We start from the raw sequence: 16,595 nt of genomic DNA, 5'->3' as shown, positions 1-16,595 counted from the left end.
TGGTTTTTTTTGTAGAAACGGGATCTTGCTATGTTGCCCAGGTTGGCCTCAAACTCCTGGGCTCAAGCGATCCGCCCGCCTGGGCCGCCCAAAGGGCTGGGATTACAGCCGTGAACCACCGCGCCTGGCACAGACACTATCTCATGCATAAAGAGGGCACAGGAGGGGACCGAGCCGAGGCAAATATCACCCCGTGCTCACCCGACTCGCCGCGATCCACAGATCAGCTCACAGAGAACGAGGCTGAGGCGCTTGTCCTTGAGACCCGAATGGCAGAGATGCTCTTCGTTTCTGGAAAGAGAGCAAAGGATGCTTTCGGAGGCTGATGAACTACGACATTCGTTCTCCAACTCTCGCCTGCATCAGAATCACTCCGATTTCTGGACCCAGACCAGAGTTCCCGATTCAGTGAGTTTGGGACCAGCCGCGGCCGCAGGGGCAGCTGACCCGGGCTCTCCGAGGAGGCGCCGCAGCGGCGGGAGGCCCGGGGCGCGGGGTCCGGGCAGGGAGTGACGGGGAGGCAGCCCTTAGACCGCCGATCTTCAAGCCGAGCCCTCAGTCTCCCGCGAACCAGACCCGGTGCAGGCGGGGCGGGGCAGGGCAAGACAGGAAGCCGACGGAGGCAAAAATGTTCTTCAGACGCTGGCGGAGTGGCAGGGTGACATGGCTGCCGACTCGCGCATGCGCAGAAGCGCACTTAGGCTTCCTCTTTCGGCGTTGCAAACGGTGTATGGGGCGGGGCCCGGGAGGCGGGACTTGAGGTGAAGGGGGTGGAGCGGGGAGGAGCAGGGTGCGAAGGAGCGCGAAGGCTGGTTCCAGCCGCAAGTGGATGAGAAATCCTAGTTTCTTCATGATTGGGAGTAAACAGAGAAGAAATAGAACCCTGGACTGGACTTGGATGACTCGGCCTGACGGGCGGAGCTGGGGCTAGACCGGACATAGGGGCGTGGCTTTTAAAATACGCCAAGGGGCGGGGCTAAGGGTGGAACCAGATTGGGAGGGGGCCTTGGTTGAAATTCCTAGTGGGTGGAGACGAGGGCTAGGGGCGGGGCGGGGCTTAAGTGACTAGGCCTAGGGATGGGGCTAAGGCTAGGGCTTCCCATTCAGGTCCTCAGCCACCACGGATACAGGATGCTCATCAATTGGGTTTATACCTATCCTCCACGTTGCTACAGCCCTGTACACAGGACACATTAATTTGCAACTCTAATATGACACAGACTGTCCTTTCCATTCATTCAGTCCTTTTGGGCCTTTCAGTTTTCCCTTTCATTGTTGTGTTGATAACTTCTCCTATAGAGGGAAGTCATTGATAACTATTTAAATACAACCTTTTACCTGGAAACTTGCTGAATTCTGATAGCTGTCAGTTTATTATTTGGAACATCAAATATAAATATTTTCTATGCTTATTTTCATTGTTTTAATATGCATAACTCATTTCTTTTTCTTTTTGTGAGGCAATGTCTCAATCTATCGCCCAGTCTGGAGTGCAGTGGCACGACTATGGCTCATTGCAGCCTTGACTTCCCCAGCTCAAGTGATTGTCCCATCTCAGCCTCCCAAGCAGCTGGGACTATAGACGCATACCACCCCACCCAGCTATTTTTTATTTATTTATTTATTTATTTTATTTTATTTTACTTTTTGAGACAGAGTCTCGCTCTGTCGCCCAGGCTGGAGTGCAGTGGCTGGATCTCAGCTCACTGCAAGCTCCGCCTCCCGGGTTTATGCCATTCTCCTGCCTCAGCCTCCCGAGTAGCTGGGACTACAGGCGCCTGCCACCTCGCCCGGCTAGTTTTTTGTATTTTTTAGTAGAGACGGGGTTTCACCCTGTTAGCCAGGATGGTCTGGATCTCCTGACCTCGTGATCCGCCCGTCTCGGCCTCCCAAAGTGCTGGGATTACAGGCTTGAGCCACTGCGCCCGGCCTTATTTATTTTTTTTGAGACAGAGTCTCTCTCTGTTGCCCAGGCTGGAGTGCAGTGGCGCGATCTCAACTCACTGCAACCTTCGCCTTCTGGGTTCAGACGATCCTCCTGCCTCAGCCTCCCGAGTAGCTGGGATTACAGGCATGCGCCATGACGCCAGGCTAATTTTATATTTTTAGTAGAGACGGAGTTTCTCCATGTTGGCCAGGCTGGTCTCAAACTCCCGACCTCAGGTGATCCACTCGCCTTGGCCTCCCAAAATGCTGGAATTACAGGTGTGAACCACCGTGCCCGGCCCATAGCAGTGTTGTTAACATCACGTAACCACTACCATGATGAAAGTAAACAGTTATTTTCATTCCTCTAAAAAACTCTGTAGTGCTGCCTCTTTTTAGTCAAACTTTTCCCTCATCATGAATTCCTGCAATATTTCTTACAGTTTATTTTTCCAAAAATGTCTTACGCAGTATGTAGCATTCTGCTTTTCACAGAGCACAATGCATTTCAGATTAGTCATGTCATATTCTTGACTCACAGTTAAGAATGTCTATTGTTTGTTCTTTTCTGTTGCTGCATAGTATTCCATGGCTTACATTTACTACCAGTTGTAGGACATTTGGATTGTTTTCACTTTTTGTGAATAAAACTGCTATATACATTCGTACATGATGATTTTTTTGGTGGCAAAATATATATAACATAAACGACACCATTTTAACTCTTTTTTTTTTTTTTCCTCTTTGAGACGGAGTCTCACTGTCACCCAGCCTGGAGTGCAACGGCATGATCTCCGCTCACTGCAACCTCTGCCTCCCGGGTTCAAGCGATTCTCCAGCCTCAGCCTCCCAAGTAGCTGGGACTACAGGCACCTACCACCACACCCAGCTAATTTTTGTATTTTTAGTGGAGACAAGTTTCACCATGTTAGCCAGGCTGGTCTTGAACTCCTGACCTCAAGTGATCTGCCCACCTCAGCTTCCCAAAGTGCTGGGATTACAGGTGTGAGCCACCGCACCCAGGCAAAAGTAGGCGTTTACTGTAGCAAGAAAGCACTCCACAGGGTGAGAGTGGGCCTAAGCAAGTGGCTCAAAGTCCCTTTCACAAAGTTTTTTGGGGTTTAAGTACTCCTTTTGAGGTCCCTGCTGGCTATCCCTTATCTGGATGGAGGATTTGGCCCCTGGCTAAATAAAGGCTGAGATGAATTGGCCTGCAGACAGCCAGAGGCTGGAGCAGATTGGTGCCCCACACAGATGAAGGGGGTAGGCCCTGCTTGGCCCACGGCCACTCCAAGGCACTTCCCCTTTCCATGTGAGACGTGGTGGAAGGAGGAGGATCGTAGTGTTAGAAATGCTTGTTCCCTGGTGCCGTAAATAAATAGCACTTGAACATAATTTAATTACTTCAGCAAGGCCATTTTTTTACTTTCTGCAGAAAGGGTACACTTGCCAGCAGTTTTGCCACGAGAGTACACTGAACAAAGGAGACAGGGTCATTTATAACCTGACACGTCCATCCTACTGCTGTGTCCAGTTTCCGTTGGCTGGAACAGGACCTCACATTCTGTGTTTGTCCTGATTGGCTAGCAACTTAGGACTTTTTAAAAGGGGCAAAGGCAGAGGAGAACAAAGGAAGGAGGAAGTAACTTGTGGAATGTTGAGAAAGGTAAAAACACCTTCAGATAAGGAAGAGGAACAGGCTATGACTTAATGCTTGCTTGGACCAGTATAAGCATGCCAGGGCAAATATTTAGGCTAAATTGTGGGAGCTAAGAACATAAAGTACATTGATTTCTTTATTACGGCTAGCAGATATTTAAGAATGTTAGCACAGGTCTTTCAGTAAATTTTGCTTCTAAGAGAAGTTACTATTTATTCCTAATTAGATGGGCAGGACAAAGTCTTTAAAGAGAACCTCTACCTTACTTTTTACAGTAGAGAGAGTAGCCTTTGATCGTGGGAAGATGGGGTTTTTCCTTTTGGTTTAGCTCCAGAGAGTTCGTGTTAATTGGACTTAGGTTCCCTGCCCCCAGCCCCAGGTGTTTTTTCTTTAATTTTAGGAAATTATTGCGAATTGGCCTTAGATTCCCCGACCCCAGATCTTGGTGTTTTGTCTTTTAGGAAGTCCGCATGAATCTTATCTATGCTCTTATCTACGTGCTAATTTTTGTGGTTTTTTTTTTTTTTTGGCTTTTTTATAGGGATAGGGTTTTGCCATGTTGCCCAGGATGATCTCGAACTCCTGAGCTCAAGTGATCTGCCTGCCTCAGCCTCCTAATGTGCTGGTATCACTGGTGTAAGCTATCAGGCCCAGACTCTATGTGCTAATTTTTGAACCAATTCCAAGTAATAGGAGCTTCCAGTCTCTGGGTGTGAAATGACCAAAAATCAAGTCCTTGCGGGGCAGAATAGTGTCTGGAGGCAGGGAACCTAAGGCTGTTTCATGCCGACGTCCTAGAACTAAATTGAAAGGAAAACCCTAATTTTCCTCGCCTAAGTAACAAAAGGACCAGAGACTACTCCCTTTGACCTTTTCCGCTGGCAGATAGGAAATTGGCGGTCTGAAACAAATCAGACTGATGGCCGGATGAGTCTTCGTTTGCAGAGAAGTGTAACTTTGTAACTTCACCCTAGCCTTTGATTGGTCGCTTTTTGCAACCAATCAGATGTTTGCACAGGAGTGTGACCTTTGTAACTTCACTTCAGCCTCTGGTTGGCTGCTTTCTGCAACCAATCAGACTGCGGGCAAACTTCATTTACAGGAGATGAGCATGAAGTGGCCAATGGTAAACTTCTAAGAGGTATTTGGACTCATGAAGATTCTGCACCATCAGGGCCCTTGAGCTGCTGCTTGGCCAGTTCCCACACCGTGGAGTATGCTTTCGTTTTCAACAAATCCCTGCTTTTGTACTTTTGTTGCTTCGTTCTTTCTTTGCTTTGCTGGGCGTTTTGTCTAATTCTTTGTTCAAAACGCCAATAACCTGGACAGCTTGCAGTCAAGACCCTCTACCGGTGACACTTGCCCTCTTCCGGGAGTTAAACAGCATTTCCTCTCTGCTCTGGGTTGGAAAAAGCCGCAGCCGCTTGTGGGCAGGGAACCCGAGGCCCCGCCCCCACGTGGTCCTAGCCTCTGCGCGTGCGCAGCCTGTCTGCGTGTGCGCATGCACATAACGGCCGCCATCTTAACCGTGCGCTCACTCGGGCGTGTAAGTCTTGGTTTCTCGGCGGCTTCTGGTCTTGTCCCGGTGCGGCCACGCGGGAGTAGGTGGGTCGAAAGGGGAGATGCCCAGTGAAATGGAGCCTCTCCCGTGCACAGTCGGGCAGTTCGAGCGTCCTATGGGCGCTCCCAAGTCGCGGCCCCTCCTCTGAAAACCACAGTCAGGTCGGTCCTCAGGGGTCGAGGCGGCTGCATTGGGGCCTCCGCCCTGGAGGAGGCGGGGGTTGGGGGGGCGCACGGCGTTTTCATTCGCCTTGTTCCCATCTGCAGAAGCCTCATAGGGCCGGGCGCGGCGGCTTACGCCTGTCATCCCAGCGCTTTGGGAGGCTGAGGTAGGAGGTTTACTTGAGGCTAGTTCAAGACCAGGCAGGGCAACATAGGGAGAGCTCCCCCCCGCCCCAAATCTAATAGTAGGGGGGAAAAAAAGCCTCCACATCCAGCGTTGTGCCTTTTCTCCAGAAGGAAGAGCATCTGTGCCTTCCTGTTCACGGTGACTTTCGCTTTGCGTCCTCCTGGCCTCACCAGCCTGGCAATTCTGTCGTGTCCGGTGAGCACTTCATGCACTTGTTCTGGCTGTAGGTGTCGGGTCTTGAAGTTTTAAGTTGTATCGAGGTGGAAAGAAACCTTTTCAGGTTGTTCAGGAGCACTTGGATCTGATACCATCGAATGTATGAGTGGGTAGATGAATGCACATAAATGTGCAATTTACCATCCAGGAAAAACGCAGGACTGCTCAACTGTGGTTCCAGACTATCACCTCGATCTCGCCCTAGCGCCCTGTAGATTCCCCCAGAGCCTCAAAACAGGAGGGCGTCCCTAGGAACATGATGCGGGCTGATTCACTAGCACGAGTGATTGAATTGATAATGAATGCGGAGATAACTTTCGGCAGGTGGGTTTTCTCCCAGCTATTCATTTATAAGTCTTATCAAGGGCGGGGCCAGGTGGCTCACACCTGTAATCCCAGCGTTTTGGGAGGCTGAGGCTGAAGGATCACTTGAGCCCAGGAATTTGATGCTAACCTAGAAAAAATAGGGCAAACCCCTGTCTCTACTAAAAATTAAAAAAATTAGCTGGGCATGGTGGTGTGTGTCTGTGGTCACACCTACTTTGGAGGCTGAGGTGGGAGGATCACTTGAGCCTGGGAGGTCGAGGGTGCTGTGAGCTGTGATTGTGTCACTGCACTCCAACTTGGGCGACAGGGTGAGACCCTGTCTCCAAAAAAAACAAAACAAAACAAAACAAATACCGATCTAGAGAAAATCTGTAGCTCAAGTAAAACAAATGTCTTTAGGCCGGGCGAATCCCAGCACGTTGGGAGGCTGAGTCTGGCAGATCACGAGGTCAGGAGTTCAAGACCAGCCTGACCAACATGAAACCCCGTCTCTATTCAAAGTACAAAAAATTAGCCAGGTGTGGGCGCCTGTAATCCCAGCTACTCAGGGGCCTGAGGTACGAGAATCGCTTGAACCAGGGAGGCAGTGGTTGCAGTGAGCCGAGATTGCGCCATTGCACTCCAGCCCGGGCGACAGTGCGAGACTCCGTCTCAAAATAAATAAATAAATAAATAAAATAAAACTCAAATGTCTTTAACCCTTAACCTACATTCACTAGTTGTTAAGATTTGTTTCATTTTTTTCTGTATATACTTTATGATGAGCCATTTAAATTGGATGTGAATGAACTTTCCCCTTTAATCTTAAGCATGTATCTCTTATATACCTCCTAAAAGTGAAGACAAGCTTAAAATAAGACTACATTGTCCATCCTCACCCCCAAATCAAATCACATTTCCCCAGCTGTCCAAAAGTCACCATTATCGTTGCCAGGTTGTTTGCATGTTTTTAGATCTGTTAAATCTGTTTTTGACTAGAATATTCACCTGATTTTTTTTTTTTTTTTTTTTTTGAGACGAAGTCTCCATCTGTCCCAGGCTGGAGTGCAGTGGTGTGATCTCAGCTCACTGCAACTCCTGCCTCAGCCTCCCAAGTAGCTGAGATTACAGGCGTGTGCCACCGCGCCCAACTAATTGTTTTTAGTAGAGACGGGATTTCACTATGTTGGCCAGGGTGGTCTCGAACGCCTGACCTCGTGATCTGCTGGCCTCAGCCTCCCAAAGTACTGCGTAAAACACCGTGCCCCACCATTCACCTGAAATTTTAAAAATAACATTTTGATCTTTGAAGATTTCTGGAGGATTATATTGTAAAATGCTGACGTTCTCATGCAATGAGGTTTTCCTGTGATTTTACTTGATTTACCTATGTCCTGTATTTCCTGTAAAGTGGATGTTGGGGTTAGAGCGGTACTGTCTAACACAAATATAATGTAAGGCACAGATGTAATTTTTAAAAATTTTAGTAGCCAAATTAGAAAATATTAAATGTATGTGTGAAATCATCTTTAAAATACTAAAAATGAAGCATATCCAATTATCAATATAAGTTAATGAAATTAATGACTAATGTAGTCAATATAAAACTGAGACATTTCACACTTCTTTTGTACTAAGTCTTTGGAATCCAGCACGTATTTTACACTTACAGCTAATTTTCATTGGAAATTCTTGATCTGTATTTAGAGTTTATAAAATTTACTGTTGAAAAAGTAGATTAACAAACCCAGGTTGTTCCAAACATACTTAAAAGTTTTCCAGTAACAATTTTATTTTTAAAGTTGAATTAAAAGTAAATAAATTTAAGAATTCATTTCCTCAGTTGCACTAGCCACATGGGGCTAGTGGCTATTGAGTTAGACTGGCCAGATCCAAGGCTTCCATTTTCTAGGCAATGTACATGGCTTCATATTATATCCTATCAGTAGTCACATAATACAAGTTTGTTAGTGATGCTAAGCATTTGGTCAAGGTACTCATCTTTGTATAGTCACGTTTTTCTTATAGTAATCTATAAGTGAGACTTTGGCCACAGGGGAATAATCTGTTCCCCAACAGCCTTTCACCCAGTGCTTTTGTTTGTTTATTTTTGTTTTGTTGTTGTTTTTTGTTTTTTTGGTTGTTTTTTTTTTTGACGGAGTCTTGCTCTGCTGCCCAGGCTGGAGTACAGTGGCATGATCTCGGCTCACTGCGACCTTTGCCTCCGTGGTTCAAGTGATTCTCCTGTCTCAGCCTTCCGAGTAGCTGGGATTACAGAAGTACGTCACCACACCCGGCTAATTTTTGTAATTTTAGTAGAGATGGGGTTTCACCATATTGGCCAGGCTGGTCTGGAACTCTTGACCTCAGGTAATCCTCCCGCCTTGGCCTCCCAAAGTGCTGAGATTACAGGCGTGAGCTACCGCGCCTGGCCTCACCCAGTAGTTTTGACATCACTTGTTTATCTTCTGAACCTGTTGTTACATTGAGAGGTTACAATTTTTTTTCTGAGTTCTGTCATTCTTCCTCCATTCTTTAGCTGACAGTCTTAGGTGAAGAGAAGCTTTCTTTCACCACTTTCACTGCCCTCTGTACTTTTTTCTTTTTTTGGAATGTCACAACTTATTCTAGTTTTTTTTTTTTCATTCTCTGTATTATAATCAATTCCTGTCATTTGTATTGATGCTCAAACTGTCCTGAGTTTGACCAATGGTAATCTTTTAAATTTAACTCTGTGTCTTGTGACACAGCTCTACTGAGTGCAATATTGGATCCCAGTTCACTTTGTATTTTCCTCTTACAGACCTGGAATCAAAGATTGCTCTAAAAAGTCATGTTCCTTTTAGACACTAAGGTCTGTGTGATAGGCCCTCTGCTTCTGAGGTATAGTTGTGTCTAGGCCTTATGGTGGACATCTAGAATATGTGTTTTCTTAGGTCGTACATTTATACTCATATTCCCATTACAGACTTACTGTTATGAGGATGTTTTTCCTTATGTTTGTATCTGTTATTTCTTATAATAAAGACCTTGACTCCTACTGACACTCATACATTATTTGTTTTAGCAACATTACCAGATGACTAATATTACTACCAACTGTTACTTTATTTAGTATTGAGTTTCTTTGTATTTCTTTTTGTCCTTACTAAGGATATAAAGTTCAGAGTTCTGTGCTCAAATATTTGCTTGAACTCAGTTTTTTCTCTGTGTGGTTATCAATTTGACATACTGTTAAGGCTTGTTTCTCTTTACACTTTAAGATTTGCTTTTTGAATTAACCTTTTTTTTTTTTTTTTTTTTGAGACGGAGCTTTTGCTCCTGTTGTCCAGACTGGAGTGTGGTGGCGCAGTCTTGGCTCACTGCAACTTCCACCTCCTGGGTTCAAGCGATTCTCCTGCTTCAGCCTCCTGAGTAGCTGGGATTACAGGCGCCCGCCACCACGCCTGGCTAATTTTTGTATTTTAGTAGAGATGAGCTTTCACCAAGTTAGCCAGGCTGGTCTCAACTCCTAACATCAGGTGATCCACCTGCCTCGGCCTCCCAAAGTGCTGGGATTACAGGCGTGAGCCACCGCGCCCGGCCTAAATGCAGAAGCATTTGATAGTCTGAGCGCAAAGTAGGGCTGTATAAAACGGGTCAGTATGGTATCTGGATGCAAACAACCCAGGGTCACATTTCCTTGGAAACAGTAAATTTGAGTAGATGTGGAATGTTGTGTCAGAAATCTTTTATTTGAAACTCAGCACCTGGGTTGTAAATTGTTACTTCTTGGTATCAAAAAATTACATAAACCCTTCAGGTGAAAGTGGGATATTTCAGTCTTTCTGATATTTCTTACTGATAGTTTCAAACAGCAAATTTCTAATAACTGATTTTAGAGAACAAAGTTTCACAGTGCGTAAAAATGCAACAGTAACTCAAAGAAAAAAGTCATTAAAACTGCCTTGTTCCTTTTGTGGTAATTGTACAGCTGTTTTTTTTTGTTTTTTGGGTTTGGGGTTTTAAGTTTTAAACTTTCTTTTTTTATTCCTGTGCTTACCCAACACAGCTTTTTAAACATCATAGTTATTATTCCTCTTTCATAAATGGAATGGCCTTGAGCGTATATGGAGTCATATTTTTAAATTTTTTTATATTTATATACAATATGATTGATTTTTGTATTTAGTTTGAGAGTCTTTGTTTTTCACATTTAATGTGTTTTCTTCCACTTTTTCCCCACTGTAAAGTTAATATCTTACTCTGTGATTAAAAAGTTTCTAATAGGGAGATACTTCAAGACTAGGCAAGGATTCTGTTTTCATCTTACTATATGCCCACTAATTTTAGTATCCATCGATAATTATTATCTGTAATACTTACTATTGTGCCATTTTTCCAAATCGTGAATTTCTGTTCCAGTCATATCTTCTGTATTTATTGGAATTCTGCAAAAAACAACTTTTCTTTCTCCTCCCTTTATTAAATTACTTCACATCAGTATAGGCCAGTGGCTGTTACCACTGTTTTTTATTTTCTTGCTCAGAATGTCCCAGATTTGGTTATTGGGAACTCCCTTAAGTTGATTTCTGCATTTTTTTTTTGACATGTTCCCATCCTTTTTGGAGAATTTATTTACCTTCTGGCAGTGTTCAGGCTCATCTTGTATTTTCCTTGCCCCAGACCTGGAATTGATCTCTGGGGAACTCTGGTTCCTTTTATTGGAGAATGAAATTCATAAACCAAGATCTGGGCATTAGGTGTGCTTTTTTCTTCTGGATGCATCTGGGAAATGTGTGTGTCTCTACACACACCAAAACATTTATATCTGTCTATATGTATTTGTATATATTCCTAAAGCCATGACGTATTTAATAGGTATTGGGGTTTCAGTTTTGCGAGATGAAAAGGGCTCTGGAGGTTGATGGTGGCGCTGATTGTACAAACATATGTACTTAATGCTACTGAACTATACACTTGAAAATGGTTAAGATGCTGTATTTTACCACAATAAAAAAAAATTTACCAAAAAAACCATGGTATCATATCCAAAGCTCAGCTTTTATTCTGTTTCTGAAGAATATGTCATTGGAATATTGATAGGAATTGCATGGAATCTGTTGATCACTTTGGGTGCTGTGCACATTTTAATATTCTTCCTATACATGAACACTGGCTATCTTTTTGTTTATCTGTATCTTTTTCAGTTTCTTTCATCAGTGTTTATAGTTTTCAGATCTTTTACCTCCTTAGGTAAATTTATTCCTAAATATTTTTAATGGTTTTTTAATGGAATTCTTTTCTTTTTTTTTTTGAGACGGAGTCTTGCTGTGTTGCCCAGGCTGGGGTGCAGTGGCGCGATCTCCGCTCACTGCAAGCCCCGCCTCCCGGGTTCACGCCATTCTCCTGCCTCAGCCTCCGAGTAGCTGGAACTACAGGCGCCCGCCACCACGCCCGGCTAGTTTTTTTTTTTTTTAGTAGAGACGGGGTTTCGCCATGTTAGCCAGGATGGTCTCGATCTCCTGACCTCGTGATCCACCCACCTCGGCCTCCCAAAGTGCTGGGATTACAGGCTTGAGCCACCGTGCCCGGCCAGAGGAATTCTTTTCTTTCTTTCTTTTTTGGATAGTTTATGTATAGAAACACAACTGATTTTTGTATGGTTTTTTTTGAGATGGAGCCTTGCTCTGTGGCCAGGCTGGAGTGCAGTGGTGCAATCTCGGCTCACCGCAACCTCCACCTCCTGGGTTCAAGTGACTCTCCTGCCTCAGCCTCCCGAGTAGCTGGGATTACAGGCACATGCCACCGTGCCCAGCTAATTTTTGTATTTTTAGTAGAGATGGAGTTTCACCATGTTGGCCAAGATGGTCTCGCACTCCTGACCTGGTGTTCCTCCTGCCTTGGCCTCCCAAAGTGCTGGGATTACAGGCATGAGCCATCACGCCTAGCCTGTATGTTGATTTTGTATCCTGCAACAAAAAGTAAATTTGTTTACTTGTTCTAACAGTTTTTGGTGGAGTTTTTGGGTTTTCTGTATATAAGATCATGTCATCTGCAAACAGTTTATTTTACTTCTTCCCTTCTAATTTGGATGCCTTTTATTTCTCTCTCTGTTTTGCTTAATTGCTCTGTCCAGGTTTTCTGGTACTGGGTTGAACATAAGTAGTTAGATTGGGCACCCTTGTCTTGTTCCTGCTCTTAAAGGAAAGGTTTTAGCTTCCTACTGTTGAATATGATGTTAGCTGTGGGCTTGTCATATGGCCTTTATTATGTTGAGGTACATTTCTTCTGTACACAAATTTGAGAGTTTTTTTTTTTTTTTTGAAACAGGAGTCTTGCTCTGTCTCCTGGGCTGGTGTACAGTAGCATGATCTCTGCTCACCACAGCCCCACCTCCCAGGTTCACATAATTCTTGTGCCTCAGCCTCCAAGTAGCTGGGATTACAGATGCACACCACCATGGCCAGCTATTTTTTGTATTTTTAGTAAAGACGGGGTTTCACCATATTGGCCAGACTGGTCTCAAACTCCTGATCTCAAATGATCTACCCGCCTTGGCCTCCCTAAGTGCTAGGTTTACAGGCATGAACCACTGTGTCTGGCCTGTTGAAGGTCTTTATCATGAAAAGATGTTTTATTTTGTCAAGGCTTTGTCTGCGTTTATTGAGGTGATTATAAGAACTTTGTCCTACATTCCGTTAATGTGGTGTATCACATTGCTTAATTTGTATTATTTTGAACCATCCTTGAACCCCAGGAATAAACCCTACATGATGTTAACATGTGGTTGAATTCAGTTTGCTTCTATTTTGTTGAGATTTTTTGTGTGTTTGTTTTGTTTTTGAGACTGGGCCTAACTCTGTCTCCCAAGCTGGAATGCAGGGGCACAATCATGGTTCACTGCAGCCTTGTCCTCCTGGGGTCAAGCAATCCTCCTACCTCAGCCTCCCAAGTAGCTGGGACCACAGGCGTGTGCCACCACACCCGGCTTTTTGTAGAAATGGGGTATCACTATATTCCTCATGCTGGTCTCAAACTCCTGGGCTCAAACAATCCTCCCACCTCAGCCTCCCAAAATGCTGGGATTACAGGCATGATCCATTGCACCTGGCCTTGTTGAGGATTTTTGCATCTATATTCCACAAGGATATTGGCCTATAGTTTTCTTGAAGGCTTCCTGTCTGGCTTTGGTATCAGGGTATTGGTGGCCTTATAAAATGAGTCTGCAAGTCTTCCTTCCTCAGCGTTTTGGAAGAATTTAAGGAGTATTGGCATTCATTCTTCTTTCTTTCTTTTGAGACAGTTTTGCTCTTGTCGCCTGGGCTGGAGTGCAGTGGCATGATCTCGCCTCACTGCAACCTCTGCCTCCTGAGTTCAAGTGATTCTCCTGCCTCAGCCTCCTGAGTAGCTGGGATTACAGTCGCCCCCCCCCCCCCCCCCGCCACCCCACCCGGCTAATTTTTGTATTTTTGGTAGAGATGGGGTTTCACCACGTTGACCAGGCTGGTCTCTAACCCCTGACCTTAAGTGATCCACCTGCCTCAGCTTTCCGAAGTGCTGGAATTACAGGCGTGAGCCACCACGCTCGGCCCATTAATTCTTTAAATATTTGGTAGAATTCACCAGTAAAGCCATTTGGTCCTGTTCATGCAGGGTGGTTGTTTACTGATTTAATTTCCTTACTTGTTTTTGGTTGTCCAGGTTTTTTATTTCCTCATGATTCAGTCTTGATAGATGGTATGTTTCTAGGAATTTGTCTGTTTCTTCTAGGTTATCCAATTCATTGGCATATAAGTGTTCATGGTAGTCTCTTCTGGTTCTCTGTTTTTCCGAGGCATCCATTTTAATGTCCCTTTCTTTAAGATTATAATCTTATTTGAGTTTTCCTTCTCTTTTTCTTAATTACTATAGGTAAAGATTTCTCCATTTATTTAATTTGTTTTAAAAAAAAAACGAGCTCTCAGTTTTGTTGATCTTTTGTTTCTAGTATCTATTTCATTGATTTATTTTTGCTCTAATCTCTATTATTTCCTTCCTTCTAACTTTGGGCTTAGTTCTTTTTCTAATTCCTTGAGGCATAAATTAGGTTGTTTATTTGATACCTTTTTTTTTTCTAACATGAGTATGTATTGCTATAAAGGTTTGTCTTAGAACTTCTTTTAACTGCATCCCGTAAGTTTTGGTATGTCAAGTTTCTATTTTTGTTTGTCTCAAGATAATTATTAGTTTTCTGTTTTAGTGTTTTCCTTGACCCTTGGTTGTTCAAGAGTATATTGGTTAATTTCCACCTATTTCTGAATTTTCCAGTTTTTAGCCTGTTACTGATTTCTGGCTTCATACCATTATTTTCAGAAAAGATGGTTTTTATGATTTCAGTCTTATTAAATTTGTTAACTTGCTTTGTCGCCCAACATTTTATCATCCTGGAGAATATTCCAGGATAATATTCTCCTGTGTGCTGGAGAAGAATGTATTTTGTACTGCTGTTGGATGAAATGTTCTGTTTCTACATCCATTTCATCTATATTGTTTTTCAAGATCACTATTTTCTTACTAATATTTTGTCTGGATGATCTAGTCATTGTCGAAAGTGGAGTATTGAAGTCTACTACTATTATCATATTGCTTTTTCTTCTTCTTTTTTTTTTTTTTTTTTTTTTACGGAGTCTCGCTCTGTAGCCCAGGCTGGAGTGCAGTGGCCGGATCTCAGCTCACTGCAAGCTCCGCCTCCCGGGTTCACGCCATTCTCCGGCCTTAGCCTCCCGAGTAGCTGGGACTACAAGCGCCCGCCACCTCGCCCGGCTATTTTTTGTATTTCTTAGTAGAGACGGGGTTTCACCGTGTTAGCCAGGATGGTCTCGATCTCCTGACCTCGTGATCCGCCCATCTCGGCCTCCCAAAGTGCTGGGATTATAGGCTTGAGCCACCGCGCCCGGCCGCTTTTTCTTCTTTCAGATCCGTTAATATTTGCTTTATGTATTATGAGCTCCCTAAATATATTGGTGTATATATAATTAAAACTTTTATATCCTTTTGATAAATCGGTCCCTTTATTATTATATAAGGACCTTTGTCTCTTGTGACAGTTTTTGTCTTAAAGTCTATTTTGTGTGATGTAAGAATAGGGGCTCCTGCTGTCCTTTGGTTATCATTTGCATGGAATATCTTTTTCTAACCCTTGACATTTAGTCTGTGCCCATTAAAATTAAAATGAATATCTTGTAGCCAGGAGATAGTTGGATCTTGTTTAGTTTGTTTTGAGACAGAGTCTTGCTCTGTCGCCGAGGCTGGAGTGCAGTGGCGTAATCTCAGCCTACTGCATCCTCCGCGTCCTGGGTTCAAGCAATTCTTCTGCCTCAGCCTCCTGAGTAGCTGGGACTGCAGGTGTGTGCCACCATTCCTGGCTAATTTTTATGTTTTAGTAGAAACAGGGTTTCACCATATTGGCCAGGCTGGTCTCGAACTCCTGACCTCATCATCTGCCCGCCTCGGCTTCCCAAAGTGCTGGGATTATAGGCATGAGCTGCCACGCCCCACCTGTTTGTTTTAACCATATTCTGCCATTCTGTGTCTTTTCATTGGGGAATTTAATCCATTTAAAGTAATTGTTGATAGACGATGACTTGTTACTACCATTTAGTTCATTGTTTTCTGGCTGTTTTGTAGTTCTTTTATTCCTGTCTTCTCTTGCAGTCTTTGCGACTGATGACTTTTTGAATATACCATTTTATTGTCCCCTGGTTTGCAAGATTTCTGCTGAGAAATCAATGGGTAATATTATGGAGATTCCTTTGTATGTAGTGAGTCATTTTTCTCTTGCTACTTTCAAAATTCTCTTTGTCTTTGACTTTTGACAAGTTGACTGTAATGTCTCTCAGTTTAGGTCTCTTTCAGTTGAACCTTTTTGGGGGCTTTGGGATTCATGAATATGGGTGCCTCTGTCTCCCCAGATTTGGAAGATTTATAGCTATTCTTTAAATAGGCTTTCTACTCGTTTCTGTCTCTGCTCCCTCTGTAACTTCTTTAATGCTTATATTCACTTGGCAGGGTTCCACAGGTTCTTTAGGCTTTCTTCACTCTTTTTCATTGTTTTTTCTTTTTGTTCCTCTGACTATAATCTACTTTTTATTTTGTTGATTCTTCTGCTTGATGATGTCTGCTCTTGGACCCCTCTAGTTAATATTTCAGTTCAGTTATTGTACTCTTCAGCTCCAGTATTTCTCTTTTGTTCTTTATCATTTCAATCTCTGGGTTGAATTTCTCACTTCATTCATCTATTATTTTACTGATCTCATATAGTTATGTATCTCTGCTGTAATTTAACTCACTGATCTGTAAGATGATTATTATGACTTCCTTCTCAGGTGATTCACAGGTCTCCATTTCTTTTGGGTTGGCTACTGAATATTTGTTTTCTTCCTTTGTGTCATGGTTTCTTCTTGATTCTTCATGCTATTTGTAGGTTTCCTTTGCTGTCTATGAATTGAAGTAGTAGGTATTTCTCTCAGTCTTTATGAGTTAGTCTTGACTGGGAAAGACCTTCATCCATTAGCTGTGCTCCATATGAGACAAGATCAGGACTGACCCCTACAGGAG

The 16,595-nt window shown here is 43.6% G+C and overlaps 1 protein-coding gene across 25 annotated transcripts in view; it reads left to right on the top strand.

The window, feature by feature from the left end:
- Positions 1–9: 9 nt before the first annotated feature.
- Positions 10–16,595, top strand: part of LOC101002450 (zinc finger protein 177) — a 67,082-nt gene continuing 50,496 nt past the window's right edge. For 22 of the 25 annotated variants that reach the window (XR_004180391.1, XR_004180397.1, XR_004180396.1 and 19 more), the window contains exon 1: positions 4,916–5,308. The gene's annotated coding sequence lies outside the window, so the exon portion shown is untranslated. Of the gene's footprint in view, positions 409–4,915; positions 5,309–16,595 lie in introns of those variants that run through there. The other 3 variants (XM_031659971.1, XM_031659969.1, XM_021930651.2) reach the window with 3 other exon arrangements.

Source organism: Papio anubis, chromosome 20 (genome assembly GCF_008728515.1).
Source record: "Papio anubis isolate 15944 chromosome 20, Panubis1.0, whole genome shotgun sequence".
Taxonomy (NCBI): domain Eukaryota; kingdom Metazoa; phylum Chordata; class Mammalia; order Primates; family Cercopithecidae; genus Papio; species Papio anubis.
This window is presented reverse-complemented; position numbering and strand designations above follow the sequence as displayed.